The 23,902-nt window shown below is 49.7% G+C and overlaps 1 protein-coding gene across 8 annotated transcripts in view; it reads right to left on the reverse strand.

Annotated features, from left to right (window-relative positions):
* Positions 1-23,902, reverse strand: part of SOX13 (SRY-box transcription factor 13) — a 93,225-nt gene that overhangs the window by 47,282 nt on the left and 22,041 nt on the right. For 2 of the 8 annotated variants that reach the window (XM_043500510.1, XM_038380239.2), the window contains exon 1: positions 15,167-15,286. The exons of the other annotated variants lie outside the window; for them this stretch is intronic. The gene's annotated coding sequence lies outside the window, so the exon portion shown is untranslated. Of the gene's footprint in view, positions 1-15,166; positions 15,287-23,902 lie in introns of those variants that run through there. 8 annotated transcript variants of the gene reach the window in all.

Here is a 23,902-nt window from a genome sequence, read left to right on the forward strand (position 1 = left end):
TCTTTCCACTGAGACTTAATACCAACATCCCTTCTAACCACTTGTAGCTATCAGCGATCCCCTGGCATTTATTGCAAGACTTCCCAGACCTACTGGCTTCAAGTGCAGTTGTACTCAGAACAACATGTTTAAAGATTGCACCGTCCTACATAACAGATCTGTCTGCTTGTGCATAATCAGAGCCAGAGCTAGTGACAATCCAAAAAATAAACACCTTTTCACCACGCTTTATTCCTGCTAGCCCTGTAGAGTCAACGCAGCTAGCAGAGGGCAAGCTGGAGCGCTCCTTCTCTTGCCTTAACAGCATAGTTACCTAAGTTCCAATTAGCTGTAGCTCACGAAAGCTTATTCTCAAATAAATCTGTTAGTCTCTAAAGTACCACAAGTATTCCTTTTCTTTTAGCTTCTTCACCCGAGTCCTCCAAACTGATTCTGGTGGGGTCACACAGGTGTCACTGGGGCCTAATCTGAGGATGTTGAGGTTGGGCAGGATTAACTGTGGGGAGTATTTGGCCCATGCAATCATTATTGCTGATGATGATTTAGGAGAATGAAAGAACCCAGCTTACTCTCAGATCCCCAGTTACTCTTCCAGGGTTTATACTTGGAAAAAAACACCTTCTTACTTGTAAAGTGAGCTGAAATGGGTACAAGTGAGCCACAATAAACGTGAAAAGAAAAGGAGTACTTGTGGCACCTTAGAGACTAACAAATTTATTAGAGCATAAGCTTTCGTGAGCTACAGCTCACTTCATAAGCTTATGCTCTAATAAATTTGTTAGCCTCTAAGGTGCCACAAGTACTCCTTTCCTTTTTGCAAATACAGACTAACACGGCTGCTACAATAAACGTGGACTCCAACCCCGTATTCGGGAGGCTTTCACAGAAGCAGCCCATGCTCACTGGCTGTGCTCTCTCCCTACCTCACTTTCGCCACTCCTATGCCCAAAAGCTTAAACAAGACCCTTCAGACTCAAACCTTATTTTAAAATGGTCACAAGACCAAACTCAGGCTGTGCTATTGCCTACCAACTTGACAGGCATCTACCTGTCAGTGAGACACCCCAGCTTCAACCCACCCCACCTGATCTATCCACATCACCTGCAGGGGCAGAGTTCTGCTTGCCAGCTTCCAAGATTGGAAGCTCTTTGAGGCAGGGACTGTGCTATCTCAGGGGTGTGTACAGCGCCTGGCAGGTTGTGCTTGCTGCTGTTCTACAAATAATTAAGTCATACTTCGTGGGAGAGCCCTGTTTTTATGAACCATTCCATAATTCCCTGCCACCGTCACATGAAGGACCTGAACGGCAGCTCTGGAGAATTATTCAAGAGGACCACGGCACTCCACACCCGAGCAGCCATCCCACGTGGACAGCGTGGCCAGGCTGAGGGCTAAGGAACTGAATTTCAGAGGGAGCTGGGAGCCTAACTCTCTTTGGCCAACATTTTCAAAGGAGTCTTGCGCTCTGTTCATCCTAGTGAAGGAACATATCACAGCTCTACTGTGACAGCAGCACAGCCACATCCATCCAGGGATACTATGAACAGAGCATCTCACATCAGGAGGGGAGAACATGCTACCATCCCTTCTAGGCCTACCAAAGCCACTGCAAAAATGTTCCTCTTCACCGAAGCATAACAAGGATCCGGCCCCAGATAACACCAACACTGCATTTCACCCTTTTAGAGCTCATCCCCTTCTGCCTTCATTTTCTAAATGTATTCTTGGCATTTGCTTTCATGTTTCCAAAGGAAACTCCCACTGAGGCCCCCTGCCTCCTGTCCATCACCTGCAAGCACCGGACCCAGCAGGAATCCATTCACTTTCACACTGTCTCTCATGGGAAAGAGGGGGAAGGGTCTTTTGTTAGCCCCAAGGTGTCACTTAAGCATCTGAGCACGTAACAAAGGTGTTGGGATTTTAAGGAGCAGTGATGCTAGCATTGTCCCAGGCATGGATCTTGCAGACTCACACTTGAGACACAGCCCCTTCCCCCTTGCATCAGAGGAGCTAAAGAACACCTAGTTAGTGTGGAGTTTTGCCACTGTTTTCAACAAGGTCAGCTCTTCTGCTGGTGCATATCCGTATAGCTCTGTCCACTTCAATTGAGCTGCAGCAAGTGCCCCAGCTGAGAACAGGACCCTTAATCCTTATCTGTCTCTGCTCAGGCTGGGTCCCCTCTTGCCAGAGGTAATTGGGAAAGTGCCCTCGGAGGTTGCGGGGAGCAGGCTGTTTCATTTCATTTACTGTGCAACACTAAAGAATCAGAGACTTTCAACTGAGAAAGCAGCCGCTCCAAGCAGCCAGTCCCCCAGCTCCGGGAGAAGCGTTTGCTTTGTTCTCCACTTCTGGCCAACAGACAAGAGGCTCTTTGTGTCTCTCCAGCTCCTGAAGCACCTGTTCCCTCTGCCACCCCATTCTCCCGGTGTGTCCTTATTTATCCCCGTGTGCCACAGCATGTTGTTCCGAGCCAAGAGCCTTGGCAGCCCCTGCCTACACCTGCCTCGGGACTGGCTAAGCGGAGTCCGAGGGCAAGCACAGTTGCGCCACACACACACACACACACACACACACACACACACAGCTATGTTTACACCAGTTGTTTATTTGGGGGAGGGCAGGGAACCAGGGTGGAGCAGGGAGGATGAGAGCAAGTGAAGGTATTTAACACTGGCCTGACAAATTCGCACTTGGCCGCTAGAATCATAATGTCGCCCAGCTGCCAAGCTGCCTGCTGTTCTCAGCATGACCCAGTCTGAGAGAGGGGCTCAGAACACTGCTGGTGTTGACCTGGACTGAGCTAGGACCCCCCATGAGGAATCGGGGCCGCACCACAAGAGCTGCACTCTGAAAGCTCCACAAGAGGGGTCAGCCCCATTGACTAGGTCGTTGCTGCTTGGCATAGGGCATCACAGGCTTTTACGAGGCTTCACACCAAAAATGAGGACCAGGGCAAGCTCACCCGGAGCTGGGTTATCTGGAGAGCTCAGCACATGGGGTGTAGTGCTCTACTGAAAACCTGGCCCCAACCATGGGTGTTAAGCGCTTCTTCAGCTGGCCCCCAGGGCCTGATCCAAAGCCTATTGGAGTGAATGGGGGTCTGCCCTTCCAGGGCTGGGAGGTATGTAAAACTCAAGGCTCAGAGCATTGAGCCATCCTCTCCTGCTCCAACCTCACACTGCACATCCGTTTCAGTTACACACAGAGATAGGCTGAAGAATCAACGCCCGAGTCCAGATTTCTCTCCCTTTTGCTTTAGCCAGGCTGCTGTAGCTGCAGAGCGCTCTCTTGCACTGGGGAGGGGAGCGCTCTACCCGGGCACTGCAGATCAAAAGCAGAGGAGAAAACCGCCTGCTCTCCCCACCCTCCTAGCTCAAGGATTTCTAGGTAACAAACAAACAAAAAAAAAAGACAGTTAGCCCCAGTTGTAATGAGGCTGTAAACCTTTAATGGCGTCACACCATCGCATGCCATATTGTCCCCACCAATCAATCACTCTGAGGTTCCCCCTGCCCCAAAACACACCCCTCTCTGACCTGGGAGGAGAAGCACCAGCATGCCCTCAAGGGATGGATGGACAGAGACACACACACACTTCTGTAAGTGTGACCAACGGACATGGCTATATTTTTGTAGACCAGTCTGTGTTTATTGCCCACTCCACCCCGCTGGGCCCACAGTGCTCTTGTAATATGTTTTAAAAGACGAGACACTGCGTTCCTGACTGTCCTAGCCATCAGAATCATTTCAGTGTCTCCTCCAGAGCTTACAGACAGGCAAGAAAAGGCATGGACTTGTGGTTAAAGACATAGGACTGGCATTCTAGTCTGGAGACCTGTATTCTAGTCTCAGTCCTGTCACAAGCTTCCAGTGAAGCCATGAGCAAGTTGCTTTCCTTCAGTGCACCTCAGTTCATCCCTGTAAAACCAGCGTGTTATTTACAAGTGGGGCTGAGAGACTAACTTGTCCATGAAGCAGTTTGAGATCCACACCAGAAAGGTTCTAGTTAAAGGTCCAAATTGTTATCTTCCATCAACAGCCCAGCCCAATAGCGCTATAACTACAGCAGTAGAATTATATGGGCATATGTCCGCTGGTAGATAGACAAGGCCTTAAGGCACGCTCATATACAAACCTCTCGCCCCAAGGGATCTCTCTTTCCTGCCATCAGAGCAAGGTTCAATAATAGACCAGAGCTCTCTATTAGTCTAACAAAAGAGAAACTCTGGCATTCCATTCCAGCATGCCTGTAATAAATGCTCCACACCCACAGAAACTGCCTGCAACCTGTGGCCTCACCCACCATGGAAGTTTCCCAAAATCTTCCCAATGCTCCCTCCATCCAATGAATACAGCCCTGCAGCTTTCAAATTCCAACTGTCCTGCAGGAGATTTCATGCCCTGAAAGGTGAATTCCATTGAACAACACTGGATTCTTGCACTGCCAAGCACAAGTGTTCAAAAATCACGAGTGGGGCCATTCAAGAATCTTGAGCTTGACTTAAAAAGCCAACCCATCTTGGTTTCATTCATTTGTCCTCTTGTTTTTGAGACTCTAGGGATCATGTTTTCCAGCCTTTCTCCACAATGGCTAGAAAATGACTTATTTAATAAATTAAAGCAGAGATTCTCACATAAATCACATGACTCCAGGAGCTGGGGACTTAAAAAACATTATATATCACCAGACAGGCACTAAAATCATGCGAGTTGGCAACAGAGCATAAATCTCCAGGGTCCTGATTCTCAGTGACATTAAGGCCCCTTTATAGCACTCTGGCAGGGCAAACAGGCCTCAGAAAGAGAGAACAAGGGGGGCTCCCATGACCATTTATCACCCCAAAGCTCTTTGTTTAGTCTCACATACCTTGGCCTCCTCCATCTCTCCTCCCCCCATACCCAGATGTTTCTCTTCCTTCCTAGGCCTGGCTCATCCCATGGCTCCCTGCTGGTCCCATTCTGTTAAGTAAATGGAATCTTTGCCCAGCACTGATGGCTCTGTTGTCTCCTGGAGAGGGGGACTGGTCCACTGGACACTCACTAGGGTAACCTGTGACAGGGGCAGACATCCTACCAGCTCCTATTTCGAGCAAATATGTGCCACTGTGCCAGAGCTTCTTTGGATGAGCAGGGCTGGCTGCTGTCAAGGTCATGCTTAATAGGAGCCCAAAGCCAAGGATGGATGGGGCTTTCTGGCTCAATTCTCCCCCACCCCCACCCTGCCAACACAGGATGCGAGCAACGCCCCTAGACTTCAGTGGGAGCAATTTGTATCCTGTGGAACAGGACAGGTGCAAGAACTGGGCCCAGGATGTTCCACTTCCTGGTCTGCCACACAGCTCCAGGACAAAGTCTGACTGGTTATTTATATCAGTGGTTCTTTCCAGATGACTGTAACCCTTCCAGGAGTCTGATTTGTCTTGCGGATCCCCAAGTTTCACTTCACTTAGAAACTACTTGCTTACAAAATCACACATAGAAGTGTCCCAGCACACTCATACTGAATAATGACTTCCTTTCTCATTTCTACCATGTAATTAGCAATTGGAATATAACTATTGCACTTACATTTCAGCGGATAGTATAGAGAACAGTATAAACAAGTCATTGTCTGTATGAAACGTTAGTTTGTCCTGACTTCACTAATAATGTAGCCTCTTGTAAAACTAGGTAAATGTGTAGATAAGGAGTAGATGTACCCCCTGGAGGACCCCTGTGTACCCCAGGAATATGCATACCTCTGGTTGAGAACCACTGATTTATATTGTAGTCCGTAGGCTGCTACCTCTCTCTGCATCCCAGCAATCTGCAAACGGGGTTTCAAAAGTGTATATGTAGCAAAGATTAATGTACTGGCAATGCTGAAAACTTCACACAAAATCCCACAGAATTAGAGTAAATTATTCCATGCCTCCCCAAGCCCACTCCAAATGTGTTATTAACCATTATTTTGTACTGCAGGAGCACCAAAAAGCCCCGATCAGGAATCATTGTGGTAGGAGCTCTACATACACAAATAGCAAAAAGAGAACATCTGCCCTGAAGAGCGCAGGATCTGGTAAGAGCAGCATAGGGAAGAAGCAGCACTCCAAAGGAGACTTTTCTGGCTATGTCTGCGCTACGGGCTAGGCGTGCGACTCCCCTACACATGTACACATTCTCAGGTCAGCTGAGTATAAATAGCAGTGTAGATGTGGTAGCACACAATAACCACCAGCAGAGGCACAGCTGAGCCATGACGAGTACACACCCACAAGTTTCAGGCAGGTTTGTATTTGGCCCTGCTCAGCCATGCCTCCACGGCTTCTACCCGTCCTTCTATGGCTACGCTGCTATTTATACCCATGCTAGCTCGAGGACAGCTAGCCCAAGTAAGTGTACATGAGCAGGGTCATTGCATCCCAGGCTCACCGTGTAGACATAGCCTCTCTTCCACCAATTCCAATTAGGGGCAAATCATTAAAACTCCCAACCCCGAGCCAGGATCAGTCAATTGGCCAATCCCAGGGCACTGTTTACAAGCCAAGCGTGCTTTGGTTGGGTTTGGCTTTTTTTTTTTTTTTTTGGCTGTTTAATACTAAATTTGTACTTAGAATCCTAGAATATCCTAGAATATCAGGGTTGGAAGGGACCTCAGGAGATCATCTAGTCCAACCCCCTGCTCAAAGCAGGACCAATCCCCAATTTTTGCCCCAAATGGCCCCCTCAGGGATTGAACTCACAACCCTGGGTTTAGCAAGCTAATGCTCAAACCACTGAGCTATCCCTCCCCCCTAGTCTGCAAATCCATTCACCTCCCCGATATCTGGAACAAGCGGGGAGCAAGAAGCAAAGGGCCGACGTCTGCTCATCTGGAAGCCTAGGCTTAAGCTCACTGAGGCCAGGACTGCTATTAACTCTCTGTCTTTACAGCATGTAGCACAAGGAGTCTCATGCTCATTGGCCTCTAGGCACTACCACAACATAAATGTTAATAATAGATGTGATCACGATGGCGCTAACACTGTTAATAAGGTGGTTTGCAAAGTCTTGTCTACACTAGATTTTGTGCCATGAAATTCCCTCCCCACAATAGCTCCATCAGAGGGAGAGGGCTAGGGTAGACTGGCCACTGGCATTTTAACCACCACATCCTCCAAACTAACTAGACCAGGGGTTCTCGAACTGGAGGTTGTAACCCCCTTCGGGGGTCACAAGGTTATTACAGAAGGGGCAGGTCGTGAGGGGTCAGCCTCCATCCCAAAACCCCGTTTCACCTCCAGCATTTATAATAGTATTAAATATAAAAAAAAAATGTGGTTTTAACTTATAAAGGGGGTCGCACGCAGAGGCTTGCTGTGTGAAAGGGGTCACCAGTACAAAAGTTTGAGAACCACTGAACTAGACTGATGCTTGTTACTAGTCAGTTTCGATTTCCGTCTTTTGCATGTTAACACAGGGCTGCAACCATTTGGGTAGCAAACCTCAGGGAAGGGCAGCAACCCAAACATGCGACAGCAACAACAAAAGTGAGGGAGCTATTTTGTTAATTTCTTGAAACATTTCTATTAACACAAGGGTTTGGCAAACCTTTTAAAAAACAAACAGAAAACCCCACAGGACCCAAATCTCCTCTCACTTTTACCATTAACCCCATGGAATCACTCAGCATTTTCACCTGGGCAAGGGCCAAGTGAATCAGAGCCCCCAGAAATCACTTTCAGAATCTGCACTATTCACCATTCCTTTAAATCACTCGTGCAAAATTCAACTCAGCTGCTTTTTCCTTTTCCGGCAAGTAAAGTATTATTAGGGTTTTTTCCACCACTACTAAATCATCATGAAAGGCCAGGCCAGTAGATTTTGTGCCTGGACTAGTAAATTCTCACATCAAATTTTCAAGGCTGCTTTAATTATAAGCCATTTTACCTCGCTCACTTCTATGATAAGAGACCGGGGGGAAGGGAAGGAGGAGGTGCCCTGGATTCCAAAGGCACTAGACTGCATCTTTTGTAATGGCCACATGCTTAAAGCCAGCATAGATGGCAATGGAGCATTACATTACGGAAAAGCAGAATTTCAGATACGTCTCCCAATGTGCATTCTTCCACTATATGGCTGCAAATCGTGGCAGGAACTGAAAGGGAGCGAAAAAGAATGCAGGTACCCCATGTTCATATAAAGAACAGAAGTGGCTTTCAACTTGAAAACAATGTTTACTTAAGACCACTGCAAAAGCATTGGGCAAAGGCTGGGATATTAGTTTCAACGTTGGGAGGGCTTCAGGCTCTGCCTGAGCACAGTTTAAGCACATGCTTAACTCTCAGCACGCTTAAGTCCCTTTGACTTCAACAGTCACAAGATTAAACAACGTTTCCTGCTCTTTTTTTTTTTTTTAAAAACTGACCCACCCAAATGGCTGGGACACTTTTGTCATGAGCCAGAGCAAAATGCAGCAGCCGCATTCTGTCTGCCAAATCCTGGCCCATTTTTATCCCATCTTTATCACTGAGCTGGTGGAACTCATTCAGACCAAAGGCCATTGTGTAGGACTGGACCCGTTCCAGGATCGGACATATGGCCTTAGAGCAGGTGGATTCAGTGCAGAGTGGGAGGAAGGGCTTCCAAATAACAGAAAATTTTCCAAAAGTGGCTGCCTCTGGCTCTGCCAACTTCCCTCCTGTTTAAAATGACAGCAGCATCCAAACCCCAGAGATTCTCAGCCAAGCCTGAGGGGGATCCAATGATTAGAAGCGCATTAGAATGTGGGGCAAAATTTAGCCTGAAATACTTGTACACGGCTCTCAATGAAGTCAGAGGCAGCATTACAGTGTGCAGCAAAGAGCCTATTTAGCTCACAGGGGATATTTCCCAAAGGGAAGGGCCAAGGGCGAATGGTGCTATAACTTATTGCACTGTGACAATTTACTGCATTGCTAGGGTGGTAATAATTTATGTCTCTCCTGTATGTTCTGCACTGCATTCAGCATACTGTCCACACTCGACAAAAGAATAATGCCACCTTTTCATACACTGATTTCTATAGTGGTGTATGGAGGAATGGGTTAGCAATCATACAGCTCATCCTCTGAATGTTTTTTTAAATACATTCTTTGTAGAAAATGCAGCAGCAAGTACACCTCCCCTGCCAAAACAATGTATTTGAGCATTTATGGACCCAGAGGTGGAAGATATAAACCTAGACTAGAGTTCTACAAGCAATGCGTGCATGCTCCTAGCAGCACCCTTTTGTTAAATGCGGTCTCCAGCGTAATAGCAGCTATTTCAATATCCACTGTTACCCATACACACAAACCCCAAAACAACCTGAAGACCTAGAGCCAACAGGAAGGTGCTCTCACAGCAATCTGCCCAAGCAGGTCTCAATCCGCTTTGCGCTGGCAAGCGCAGGATATTCGAGTCAGCGGTCTATGTTCCGTGTAGCAGATCGCTGGCCCTCCAGCCCTTCGGTACTACAGACTGACTCTCAATATACATGTCTACACTGTACCGTTCTACAAACAGCAGTGATCTAGCAGGAAGGGCTCCACACCCCCAATCAAAGACCAGCTCATTTGGGGCTCATGCTGCCACACTATGGGGCCTCAAACACGGTACGGGGATGTAGGACTGAGAGGAGTCCAGTCACCATGGCACATTAGGCCCTTGGCCTCTGCTGTGTACCAACTCCAAGGAGCCAATTGTGATGGTGACACCTCTGCAGGGAACTAAACTGAGACCCACAATCTCAGTTCACAGCCATGAGATGGTCAGCAGATTGGACTTGAACCTGTGACCTTGAGGTAAAAATCCCTGAGGCTCATTCCCAATTCCCTGAGTCACCCCTCTCCCCACAAGCTGTTTTCCCACAGTCACCGCTCTCCCCACAAGCTGTTTTTAATATTAGTGACTGTTGCTCGGCCTAACACGTCTTGATTCCAGGAAGCACACAGACAGAGTGTGAAAACGGCAAGTTCAGACAGGCGCTCTGGGGGCCTCTTGAACAAATAGCAAATGTAAAAATAAACCCATTGAAAGAATAGATTTACTGTGCTTACGTCGCCACGCACTTTGCACTCACAGCAGTGCCCTTTCGAGTACCCCAGGAACCAAATTAAACCTCTCAAGTGAGGAACAATTTTAAAAGCCAGCTCCAGTTTAACTAGCTACCAAATGCCAGACTGGTCAGAGCTGCACATGTAAATCCATTTATAATAGACAGTCAGTTAGAGTGATTTAAAGTCAAGCTATTTTTGCTGGTCAAGAATGCTTTCTGTAGGAGGTTGTTTGGGTGCTTTGGTTTGGCACGCATAGAAGGAGAAAGCATCGCAGACAAAGACACTTGGCTGGATAAAGCTAAGAGACTGTGTTAGGATATTTGTTTCAGAGAGGGAGATTTTAAAATTGCCAGGACAAACTCAGTAAAACAGCCCAAAAAGCCACCTCCTCCTCAGGAAATTGATTTCACAGGGAGGAAATTTCATGGTCACCTCAACCCTACTGCCACCCATCTACAAAAAGAGTATCCAGCTAACATTGAGAAGGACAGAACAGATTCCCAAGGCAGATCTGGAGTGGGAAGTTCTTTTATGACAGAAAGTGATTCTGGATTCTCAACCAGCGGTAGATGTACTGTCAGTACAGAGATTAAACAAACCTACACTGAAAACGGAAGGTCAGTAAAAAAAAAAATCTCTGTAAAGGGGCAAGATCACTTAGAAACATCTCTCTCCTGCTTACCCTTACATTTTCCAGACTTCACCTGTATTTTTGAAGTGGAATATGGGTTCACAGGCTTTGATGTTTTAAAAAAAAAGTTAATGGTGAAAAGGATGGAGTGTGTAAAAGTTAAAATGAACTAAAATGAATTTGCATGAATCACAAACACAAGCAGCTGGGCACAATACATGGTTAACTGGATGAAATTCTCAGGCCTGTGTTATACAGAGGCCAGACTAGATGATATAATTGGCCTTAAAATCTATAATCCAGAATCACATTTTCTGTACTTAAAGTATCTTAGAAGATGTAGCTGAGACAAACAATAAGTGACTATTGTCAGCAAGTTTTTCCTAGGTGGCATCCCTGATTAGCATAAAATATTGGAAGCTATTAGCCTGAGGTGGAAATAAGCCAGCTTTCTAATTGTTTGCACATTTCACATGAAAACCTATCACTCACCTCTCCCTGAGCCATACATCTCTTCATTTCTCTCTCCTACCGCTATTATTTTAACTTTTTTATTGAATTATTTAACTCTAAAGCACTTTGAGGGTGCTGTATGGGTGAAATACACTATCCAAGGTGAAAATTGGTATACTTAACCTCCAAAATTGGTGGCCGTAACTGTCTCTTTTAATTTGCTACCTAACCACTACCTAACCAAAAGTTCGTGAAATTCACCCCAGTGCACTATTGCAATTCACCTCTGACACTATTTATGTATTATTTGTATAGCACCAACAGTTGTGATAGGCATGTTATATAGAGACTGGAATAAGGACAAAGGCGGCAGATGTGTATGGGGGGAATCCTGGTCCCACTGATTTCAGTAGGGTCAGGATTTCATCTGCAGTCCCTGCCCAATACACAGGGTCTTCTGGTTTGGAAAGAATTTGAGCCTTTAAAGTACTGAAACTCACTTTCAAGCTGGTCATAAATGCTGGCTTAATGACAATTCACACTAAAGGAAGATCATAATATTAAAATTGCTGGGTTTGTTGTTGTTTAGGTACCAGAAAAAGTGACACAGCTCAGCATTTATTGCACTAAAGATCCTTTCTGTTGGTACCCCTATTATTGTAATTTTGTTATTAAAAAAACAAAACAAACTATTTACAAAGCCAAACATCTGAGCGCATCACACAGCAATCAAGTTTTGTTGCATGGATTTCATAACACTCTTCCTTGCTTCTAAACACACAGTATAAATATTTCCTTTGTGGAATCGTTTGAGTTGATGTGATCACTGGGAAGAAAAAACACATGAAAAAGCTAGCAACAAACAACAAGTTAAAGGACCAGGTGGGATATTTACAAGTTGTGTATGACTCTCTCTCTCTGCTACACTTTCTATAGGAGCAATGACTGGGATTCTGGTACATGCAGTCCCCGAAGATGCAGCATGTTAGTAAATAAAAGCTGCATAAATGTACCATGACATTTCTTTGTGGAAGGGTGGAGGGAAGAAATAAGCGGCATTTAAAATTTTAAAATAATTGCAAAAAATAAATCACTCCATCTAAGGGGGAGATTCCAGCTACCAGCTCATCTTGCACCTTACCATCTTAGCCAATATGTGTCTTCCTGTTTATTTTACAACATGCGTGGTGACCTCTGCTGGTGCCTGTGTCTATGGAGAGTATCACCCAATCTATTGCCCATTTTACTATGAAATCATTGTACTGCGGAGCCCCACAGACTGGCTGGCGAGACAGTGCCCCTGCTCAGTGAGAAATGTCATAAATAAGCCATGAGGGGAGAGAGGGAGAAAGTATCTGCTTCTTTTCCCAATTGTAGAGTCCAACACAAACCCTTCCCCTGGGCTCTCACCCCATCCCACAAAATCCCTTACACCTGACCTGTACCATTAAGTCAGTAACCTACTAAATCCAGTGACGCCTGGCAATAATCAAGGCCCTTATAATGTCCAGTTACGGAACAGGAAAGGCCAGGCCAGGCTAAACAGAAAAATGTGAGAAGCAACAGAAAACCTGACAGTCTGGTTTTATGAAAAGGGGGGAGCGCAGAGTGAGAAAACAGGGGTTAACGCCTTCCTTGCCAGGATTATTACAAGTGCTCTGATGTAGTCCCCAGCCTAGGATCTATTTGTGTCTTAAAGATCCAAGTACGCTGGGAGACACTACAGAAAGTCGAGTTTGCAACCAGTGGACTTTCCGGAGGGAGAAACTTCTTTTTTTGTTTTGATTTGTTGTTAAACTGTTTTAGGTTTAATTCAAAACAAGTGGATCTCCCCCTCCCCCATAAAGGCAGGGGAGACTTGGCAGGTTTGGGAAGAGGGGAGGAATCAAGTTAAGATTTGCACAAGGAAATAAAAGCCCCACAAGCAAAGGGGCGGGGGTCAGAACCACAAAATCCCTCCCTATTTGTGCCCGCAAAGCATGGGAGCTCAGTGCATTGAACCTGAGAGCTGCCCAACTCCCTGCAAGTTACACGGGCTGGCAGGGCTCAGCGGGGGGATCCCAAAGTGGACGGGGGCCATGGGGGTGTGTGGGTATCTGAGAGAGAAGGTAAAGGGGGAATCGAGGGGGGTGAAGGGAGCAGTGCACAGGGCTGGCTAGGGATTTAAAGGGAGCAGAGGTCAGAAGCAGGGCTGGGGGGGTTAGAGAGACAGTAAAAGGGGAGAGAAGTGGGGTGAAGGGCGCGGTGAAGGGGGCAGTGCACAGGGCCAGGGGGGATTTGAAGAGAGCAGGGATCAGAAGCAGGGCTGAAGATGAGAGAGGAGGGGGAAGAAGGGGGGCATTGCATGGGGCCGGGGCGGGATTGAGAGAGAATGTAATGGGGGAGAGAAGTGGGGCGAAGGGGGCAGTGCACAGGGCGGGGGGGATCTGAAGGGAGCAGGGGTCAGAAGCGGGGCTGGGGGGTGAGAGGAGGGGGGCAGGGGAGGGATTGGGGGGTAGTGCATGGGGCGGGGCCAGGGTCAGAAGCGGGGCTGGATGAGAGGGGGAGATAAGGAAGGCAGTGCATGGGGCCAGGGGGGAGAGCAGGGCTGGGGGGGATGAGAGGAGGGGGGCAGGGGTCAGAAGCGGGGCTTGATGAGAGGGGGGAAATAAGGGGGGCAGTGCAGGGGGCTGGGGGGGATGAGAGGAGGGGGGCAGGGGTCAGAAGTGGAGCTGGATGAGAGGAGGGGGGCAGAGGGAGGATTAGGGGGGCAGTGCATGGGGCCGGGGGGGGAATGGGAGGAGGGGGACAGGGGTCAGAAGTGGAGCTGGATGAGAGGAGGGGGGCAGAGGGAGGATTAGGGGGGCAGTGCATGGGGCCGGGGGGGGAATGGGGCCGGGATCAGAAGTGGGGCTGGGGGGATGAGAGGAGGGGGGCAGGGGTCAGAAGCGGGGCTCGATGAGAGGGGGGGGATAAGGGGGGATTAGAGGGCCAGTGCACGGGGCGGGGGGGATGAGAGGAGGGGGGGCAGGGGTCAGAAACGGGGCTGGATAAGAGGGAGGGATAAGGAGGGCAGTGCACGGGGCCGGGGGGGGGGGGAAGTGGGGCCGGGATCAGAAGCGGGGCTGGGGGGGATGAGAGGAGGGGGGCAGGGGTCAGAAGCGGGGTGAAGGGGGCAGTGCACAGGACCGGGAAAGGGAAGTGGAGCAGGGATCAGAAGCGGGGCTGGGGGGGATGAGAGGAGGGGGGCAGGGGTCAGAAACGGGGCTCGGTGAGGGGGGGATGAGGGGGGGATAAGGGGGGCAGTGCATGCGGCCGGGGGGGGAAGTGGGGCAGGGATCAGAAGCGGAGCTCGATAAGGGGGGGGATAAGGGGGGCAGTGCACGGGGCCGGGATCAGAAGCGGGGCTGGGGGGGATGAGAGGAGAGGGGCAGGGGTCAGAAGCGGGGCTGGGGGGGATGAGAGGAGGGGGGCAGGGGTCAGAAGCGGGGCTCGATGGGGGGGATAAGGGGGGCAGTGCACGGGGCCGGGATCAGAAGCGGGGCTGGGGGGATGAGAGGAGGGGGGCAGGGGTCAGAAGCGGGGCTCGATGGGGGGATAAGGGGGGCAGTGCACGGGGCCAGGGTCAGAAGCGGGGCTCGATGGGGGGGATGAGAGAAGGGGGCAGGGGTCAGAAGCGGGGCTCGATGGGGGGGATAAGGGGGGCAGTGCACGGGGCCGGGATCAGAAGCGGGGCTGGGGGGATGCGAGGAGGGGGCAGGGGTCAGAAGCGGGGCTCGATGGGGGGGATGAGAGAAGGGGGCAGGGGTCAGAAGCGGGGCTCGATGGGGGGATAAGGGGGGCAGTGCACGGGGCCGGGATCAGAAGCGGGGCTGGGGGGATGAGAGGAGGGGGGCAGGGGTCAGAAGCGGGGCTCGATGGGGGATAAGGGGGGCAGTGCACGGGGCCAGGGTCAGAAGCGGGGCTCGATGGGGGGGATAAGGGGGGCAGTGCACGGGGCCGGGGTCAGAAGCGGGGGCCGGGGGTCCCCGAGGTTCCCCCCCCCGGCACGCGGGCGGCACTTACGACTCTGCAGGGCTGCGTCCTCGGGCTGCGCCGCGCCGGGCGCCTCTCTCGGCTGCCCCCCTGCGGGGCCGGCGGGGCGGGGGCCGGGGCGGGTCGCGGCGGCGGCGGGCTCCGTGCAGCGCCGGCCCCCTCCTCTGCGAGGGGAGTTGCCCCAGCGCGGCGGGCGAGGGGGAGGCTCAGCCCGGCCGGCCACCAGCTGCCGAGGGCTCCCCCCTCCCCCGCGCCGGGGCTGGGCTGGGCTGGGCTTGCAATGGGCGCAGTCCCGGGCCAGGCTGCCCTCTGCCTCCCCTGCCGGCTTCCTCCTTCCCCGGCCCCACTCCCAGCCACTTCACCCAGCGGCCAAAGCGCCCCTCCCTCCCCTGCCACAAGGGGAGCCCGTTGCGGGGGTCCCCCCCCTCCCCGTGCTTTAGCCCACTGGGGCTGGGCAGCGTCTAGTGGCTGCTGCTAGCTCTGGGTCTCCGGGGCGCGCTCCCTGGCTCTGGCCTCTTGTCCGGGGTCCTCCCTTGTGCTGTCTCCCCAGACCCCACAACCGGCCCCTGCCCCCAGTCTCCCGGTCACTTGCACATGCTCCCCGGAGCCCCACCTAGGCTGTGGTCCTGCTGGGCTTCCAGTGTAACCCCTGAAGAGACACTGTGGCCGGCCAGCAAGGAACACAACACAGGCTTCACCCCACTCCCTAGACTTTTAAAGCTCTCCAGACTTGCAGGTCTTTGTTGTTTTCAAAGTCCTGACGTGTCCCCTCCCCTAGTCTGAGCTCACCCTGTCTGGGGGTTGCCAGCCTTTCAGGCTGGGCAGAGTCCCTCCTGGCTTCTCTCTCCTATATCTGCTTCTATGTGGCCATGGCCAGCGCCTGCACAGAGCAGAAGCCCGGGCTCTGGCCATGAAACGTGCTCCCCGAGGCATGCTTGCCCAGATTAGTCTTGATGGCTTCTCCGTGATCGTCCTTCAAGGTGTCATGTCCCTTTCCCAGGTCGGGCAGCTGTCTAGGACCCAGTGCAGTAAGCCGCTCTGTTTAGACTTGTGCAGTACCACACCGAGTTCATCAGTTGATAGGTACATCCCACCTCTGTCGCAAGGACCATCTCAAAGCACTCCAGGGTCACGCTGGGATGGAGTAAAGCTTCAGGAGCTGGCCTGGGCCAGAGGTGACATGTGTGGCTGCTGACCCCATCCACTCCTCCCATCTTGATTTCATGGTAGAATCAGATGGGGAAGAGCCTTTAAGAGGCCCTCCAACCTGCACACCAGCTTGCACCTGCAGATCATAGGCTGGCTAGGAAACCAGCACACCTAGGTTCATAGATCCCTAGCTTTTAAGGCCAGAAGGGACTGTTATGAAATATGATCATCTACTCTGACTGCACAACACAGGTCAGAAAATCTCAACCAATAATTTCTGCATCAAGCCCCTGGGTGCTATTCCCCATTCTGCCACTGGCTTGCTGGAAAGGCTTTCAGGCCCCATGAGGGTTGGCATGGTGTAAAAACCTCTCAACAGACAGCTGTATGATCTGGAACAAGTCCTGGTCCCCCTCTCCGTGCCTCAGTTTTCCCATCTGTAAAATGGGGGTGATGTTACCCAGCAGTGCTACTCAGTCTGAGATGGCTGAAAGACACTAGGTGTTATTTTATTGCTTGGGCACCCAAAAGCTACTATTAGAATTTGGGACAATCAGAGATTGAAAATTTAGGATTTAGCCAAGTCTTGCCCGGTTCATGCACTGGGGAAGGCCACAGAGGGAATCTCTAGTTCACATCGTTGCTGGGGGGCTGCTGTTCAGGCCACACTCCCGCATGCGTGTGTTGACAGGCCCATGTCCTAATGCCCAATTTTTAAATTTCTTGTGACAACAAATATGTCATCCTGCTGACTTGCAAAAGCAGCGATCACATCTGCCTTCCCTCTGCACCAGCATCACGGAGGGTGTTTTCATTCCCAGAGATGGATTGAAAAGCTATTTCGAATCTGGAGCACTTTCCCCAGGAGATTATAATTCCGGTAGCTGGGGAGTCCCAAAAGCAGAGCTCAACTTCCTTGAAACATGCCTGGTCTACTTAAAGTTATAGAAACAGCCCATCTTTCTGAGTCTGTCATGTGAGAGCCCCAGTGACTAATTAGTTCCTTTGTCCAGTCTATTAGCAACCAGAGTAACACTCTGGTTTCAGAGTAGCAGCCGTGTTAGTCTGTATTCACAAAAAGAAAAGGAGGACTTGCGGCACCTTAGAGACTAACAAATTTATTTGAGCATAAGCTTTCGTGAGCTACAGCTCACTTCATCAGATTGCCTTGCTGCTAAAAGGCAGTGTATATTTAGAGCGAGATACCAAAACATAGAATCTCCAACTCTGTCTCCTAGCCAGAGGTAAAGCATGCACAGATACATTTCAAGGCCAGCCGAGACCACTCTGCTCACCGAGTCGATAAAACAGGCTAAAGAGCAGCACCCAGTAAAACACTCTTGTGTTACTGTTGTAAGACGGTGGGGTGGCCAGTTCAAAACGGGCCTCATTTGCAGCACACAGGTATCCACATCACAGGACACATCACCACAAGTGGCTCTTACTGTTTTCAGGCTCAGCGAAGGCGCCAAGGATTAAATTGGTCAGACTGAACTGCCCTCTGACTCTCAGAGGTGGTCCCTCTAGGTCAGGGGTGAGGCCTGTCTGTGGGGGAAGCCTACACTACTGCTGCTTGTTTTCTAGCTCAATTGCCATCTCCAGAGCTATCAAATAGAGCTGGTTGGAAATTTTCCAACTGAACGTTTTTGTGCTGGAAATGCCAATTCGTGCAAAACAAAACACGCTGCGGAACGAACACGGCTTCCACAAGGATGCAAAGTGCGGAAACATGTCGTTGCTGATGAAATTTCATGGTGGAGAGGGAAGGGGAGCAAATCAAGAAAAGAAAATTTGTTAATGTCAAAAATATTCTGTTTTGACCTTTTCAGAGCAGAACTTTTCCCTGAGAATTTTTGTTTATATATATAATATGAAAATGTTGAAATTGGAATGAAACATTTTATCTAAACAAAACATTTTGATTGACCCAAACCTATTTTCCCCCCAGACTTCTGATTATCAGAAATTGCAAAAAATTTCATTTTCATTCTTTTCAGAATGGGGGGGGGGGAATTGAACATGCAGAATTTTCCTTGTATTGCTTTCAAACCAATAACATTCCCCAGCACTAGACATGCTAATCTGAAAAGCTGGGATGAGTCAAGGGCAGTTTGAAACCTAAATCCCATGTCAGTGGGTTCTTTTGAAAATCCCAGCCACAACAAACTGTGCTACCTTCCCACCAGGCCCTGGGAAGCCCCTTTAATATTGTTAATAATAACAACTTCTATCATGGTAGCACTCAAGGGCCTCACTCAGAATCAAAATCCCATTGTGCATGGCACCGCACAAACAGAGACATTTCTTGCCATGGAGAGTTTACAGTCTAATAACTCCACTGTAGTCAGGGTGTTTCTAACTTTGGTTTTGTTTGTTTCTCCGACACCTCACATCAATGCCTAATTAACTTTTGGGATAAAAGAAGTCTTTGTTAATGATTCAGTATATTCCTTCAATTAAAGAACATCCCGCAAGACCTCCAACAAGTCCTCTAGCCAAACCATGGATGAGCAGACTTGACTGTCCTAACATTTCTAAAGTTAAAAAACACAGGCATATCTGTTACCAGATTTGCCTGTTGCTTTGGGGTATGCTCATTTCTTAGGGTTACTCTTCTGGGGGGGTGGGGAGTTCTGTAATTCCATCAATGTACTGCTTGTGTCACTTGTGTTTTCATACGGTGCTCTATTTCCCCCTCCTGCAAGTTTCCTCCAATGGAGCTATCTGACAGGACCTAGGTTCCCCAGGGCTGGGTTCCTCCAGCCCCAGAATCAGATGAACACACACTCACTCACACACATTAACAGAGCACGTCTGAGTGGACCAGGTCAATCAGCACTCCCAAGCTGACCCCTTATATGTCCCTGGACTCAGCAGGCTGGGTCGAACAGCACTTCCAAGCTGCCACCCCCATATGCCACAGGCACCGCACCGGAATAGAGCCCGCCTGAATAGGCTGGGTTGAGCCGCACTTTCAAACTGCCACCCTCCTATGCCAAAGGTTCAGCACGTCCCTATCCGCACTTTCATGTTAAAATTGTTCTGGTCGTAACCCACTTGATGAGCAAACCCCACAGGATTTTTGGGTGGTGCAGGGATCTTTAGCTTAGGTAAGAGGAGCGTTGCTGCAGAGCAAATGGGGAAGCCAAAAACACAAAAGAGAGAGAGAGGGAGGGAAGAAACCAGCTCAACCATAAAAGTTATTTATTACCAGGTAATAACCATACAAGGAAAGCCAAACAAACCAAACAGTTAAAATATTAAATCTAGCTTAAATTTAATTACAAAAGTCAGGTTTAGAAAACTATACCTGATCACAAGTCAGGGTTAGAAAGCGATACCTAGAGTAGGGGAAAAGAGAGAGAGAGAGAGAGATTGGTTCTTACCACTCCGTGAAGCTTGAACCGGGAGGGGTTCCCAGGTGGTAGTGGTAGTAGCTGAGGGTCCGGAGTGCTGGAAACAGGCAGAGCCCCCAGCACGATCAGTCAGGAGAAGATGAAGTCCCAGTGGAACTGATCCAGATTTTGGATCCAGGCATCAGAACACTTACTTGAGTGTGAGTCGGGGTTTTTGTAGAAAAACAACAATGGTTCAAGGGAGAACACTAGATTTGTTTATGTGTAAACTGATGGCTCAAGGGAGGATACCAGAGTTGTTTTGTTCAGGCTAGACAATAGGAACTGATCATTCCTGGCTACAGGCGGTGTTCCTTCGAGGGAGCTCACAATGCAATTAGGCAGCTTCAGTATTTTGGATACCAATAAAGGATTTATTACTAGAATTGGTCTGATAACTACTGAGCTGGATGTGTGCAGGCGTGGGTTTATTAATGTTTGGAGCAGAGATTCCCCATCATGCAGTGCTTCCCTGCTTTTCTTGTCCCAGAGTTCAGTGCAGTTCTTGCCTTGGAATCTCTGTTCTCCATTCTGTATGCTAACGGAGATGCCTCCCTGTCCCATCTTGGATGCAAACGAGGCCAGGGGAGTTTCCTTAATCCTGTCACCCTTGTCCAGAGGGGTTTAGGTGCCTCCCGCGGCCTTTTCATTGCTTTTTGTAAGTCTTTCTTTTGATCGGTTTCGGTTCAAGCGGAGGCTGAGGGTGGGTGGATGGAGGGTGTCCTTCGTGAGTCAGACAGGCTACTGGATACTGTGCCCTGGTTCCCCAAGAACACAGAGCTGACAAGTAACACATAAAAATCAGACATATTTCAAGCCTTCTGGTTCCATCATGAAGAAGAAAAAAGGGCAGAGAGGCAACTTTTGCAAAATCCTTTGCAGGTAACTTTGACCACATTCCTCTGGGACTGTATTTGTCCCACTGGTGAGGCTCCACCAGCAGGCGTTGCTGTAGTTTTTAATCACCACGTCCCATCAGTGGGGCCACCCCAGTGCTAGTGGGGATCACCAGATAAGTGCTGGCTGTAGGCAAAAGCGTTCAAGGCTGGGAGAAGAGGCCCGAGAGGTAAAGGCATTGGGAATGTTTGGTTCTGAAATACCCTTTCTCTGAAGGGTGTCTCCCCTACAATATTCCTCTGGCTTATGTTTCTAACAGTCCCCTGGACCTTTTGGGGGCCAGCCCTTCAAATTCCACCATCGCCTTTAGCCTGCCAGCATTTAACAATCACTCCTTTGATCCTGCCTTGATGGGAAAGGGGAAGCCAGGTAAGGTGGGGGCCAAACACCCACCCAGAGTCAAAAAGAACAAATTGGACAGACAACAATTAACCAAGGGGCCAGAGAGGAACAATAGCCATTGACAATCCAAAAAGAGGGCTGAGAAAGGCTTTGTTCCAGTCTCCATAGCAACAACTAGGGCCAAGGGAGGAGTCAAAGTCCGCTCCCTATACTTTCACTTTCCCTTCAATCCCTCTCCCTCGGATTTACTGAAGAAGTGGCTAAGGGTTGGTGGAGGGAAGGATGCTACGGCTTGGCCCTCCACTGCCCTTGTGCTTTGAGTGTGGAGAAAGAGGGATGCCTCCTCTGAGATACAAAACACCAGGACATCTGGGAGGATCTGAGCCCAGCAGACTAGACAGCTGGTAGCGTGTATTGAGCATCCTTACAGATTTCCCAAGATAGCCGATCCTGGGAAAACTGGAGAGGTGGCGATGCTCAGGCCTGAGGAATGTCAAATGCTACCGTTCTGAGCTGATGGTGTCTCCCACTCACTTTACAGAAGGACGAGCTATCAAGGATTGGACTCGTTCCCTGCGTGAGTCAGAGCTGGGCTGTTCATAGATCGTGTGCCAGTATAACTATGCCAATGAGAGGTGCGATTCTTCTCACCAGTCTCGTTATACGAGTGGAACCCCTAGTATGGATGCAGTTATATGGGTAAAAAGGTGCCTTATATCAACATAGTTTATTCCCCTTCCGGCACAAGAATAAGTTAGCCGGGTATACACTACAACTACATCCACACTAGAGAGTTGTACCCCATAGGCGGCACATGGCTAGAGCTGGACAGGGATCAGCCCCTCCAAATCTCTCTCCGCCATCCACCCTGATGCCCGCACGCATGCCAGGCTGGGCAGGTAAAGCCCCACATCTGGCGGCACCAGGGCGGGGGCAGGGTGGGGCTTCGTCGGGGGAGGACGCACCAAGTGATGCTGTGGCAGGCGCCTCTGAAGAACCAATGGGCTGGAGCGGGACTCAGCAGCAGGGACAAAAGACACGGCTGCAGGGTATGCAAGGGACAGGCTCAGGGCTACCTCCCCCTACCCCAAGAGTGCGGGCTCCCCCCACACAGGCACAGGGATGGGGACTCAGTGCCCACAAGGGATATTTTCACCAGCAGCCTAATTGTATTAACTATCCGGCTATGGTTACAGCCATGCAACCTGTGTGTGTAGCCAAGGCCTCAGAACGAGGAACAGGGAACAGTCCAGGGAGCTCCAGATGAAAGCAGGATTTGTGTTTTTGGTGATGTTCTGTGTAGGCAGCACTGACTCTGTCTGCCCTGCCTGCCCCTGTTGATCAGCTCTGCACTAGGGACCTGACTCCCCGGGCCCATACTACAGGGTCTATCAGGAGTAACTCCATTGAAGCCAGTAAGTGGCACTGCGAGCCAACATGAGTGAGATCAGAATCCGGCCCTAAATTCCCTCCTAATGGCATTTTCAGGTATTTTGCAGCACATTCCTGCTCTTAGCGCTGTTCATTTCTCCTCCACCTTCCTCAGAGTTTGGCAAAAGCCACTGGACACCATGGGCCCCATCCAAAGCCCTTTTGTGTCAATGGAAAGACTCCAATGGGCTTTGGATCAGGCACTCACCATGTGGGAATTGATGTACGCAACTCACTGTGCCTTGGGTTAAGGTTTTGCTCCTGTCCTTGATGTTACAAGGTAGTTGCAGCCTCTCTGTGCAAGAGCCGCTCTCCTTATTGGCTCAATAGCAATTCTCAATAGCAGACTGCAGTCTTTTTTATGCCCTCTGATTGGGATACATGGGCGAAACTAAGGACCAGCGGTGTCATGATTAGAAAAATTCAGGGGCCAGAGGAGGGAGGGCATAAAGAACTTTATATATGGTTATATCATATCCTGCAAAGTTGGGGGTAGGGGCAAAAAGTGGAGCATACAGACCTATGAAAAGTTGGGGGGGACACCAAGATCTGGGGGGGAGCAACTACCCCCCCCGGATGCAAAGGAACTGACACCCCTGCTAAGGACTGCTTCCTGTTGGAATGTTTTTCCACCTTCTGTTTCAAAGTAGTCCCTCGAGCCAGGGACAAACCTTGCTCTGCTTACTTAGAAATCAGCAGACCTGTCCGCATGAGTAAGATAGGACATATCGGAGCAAACATTTTCTTCCTTCATTAAATCAAATACCACTCGGCCTGAAGCTGTCACCCAGCTTCTGCTTAGTCTTTGACTCTTGGATCAGCAGAGTCTAGCCTGAGCAAGGAGGTAGGACTGGGCCCTCTGCTTTGAGATGGAGTCCGGTTCATTTCAGTCTTCCGTTTTACTCAGCAGAAGGAACCAGGCACAACCGGGAGGGATGGGGAGGTTTAGCAGGGGCAAGGATCCTGATGTCTCTAGAGCAGGGGATATGGATGGAAAGAGACAGCCAGTTCCTTTCCTTTTCCCAAGCCTTCACAAGGGAGTCTAGCACCGTCCTTCTAGCTTGATGAGTGCATCTCCCCTTTGCGCCGGCTGCAATATTCCAGCCTCCAGATCTCAGGATACAGTTGACTGAGTCATGGGAATGGCTCAGACAATGGCCTGGCCCTTTTGTCACTGGTCCGAGAGGGCGAGAAGAACTCAAACCTTGCTTCCTGTGAGGAAGTGAACCATTGTTTGGAAGTGGGCATGGGCTTAGTTCCTCACCCACTGTGGGGAAGCTGCAGAATCAGAATCAGAATTCCCTGACCAGGAGCAGCTGACACAGATTTTGTTTATTGCTTTAGCTACCCTTTTTTCAACGCATAATCCTGGAAACAAAACTGAGTGCAAAGAGATGGAGTGAGCAACTGATAGCGCTTCCATTGCTTCTCCTGTCCTGACCCCTATGGACTTTATAATTTAATGGGTTCTAATCTACATAGACCAGATTCTGCAGTCAGCGTGGCATGGATAGGACAGTGGACTAGGAATCTGGAGACCTGGGTTCAATTT

Source organism: Dermochelys coriacea, chromosome 21, assembly GCF_009764565.3.
Source record: "Dermochelys coriacea isolate rDerCor1 chromosome 21, rDerCor1.pri.v4, whole genome shotgun sequence".
NCBI lineage: Eukaryota > Metazoa > Chordata > Testudines > Dermochelyidae > Dermochelys > Dermochelys coriacea.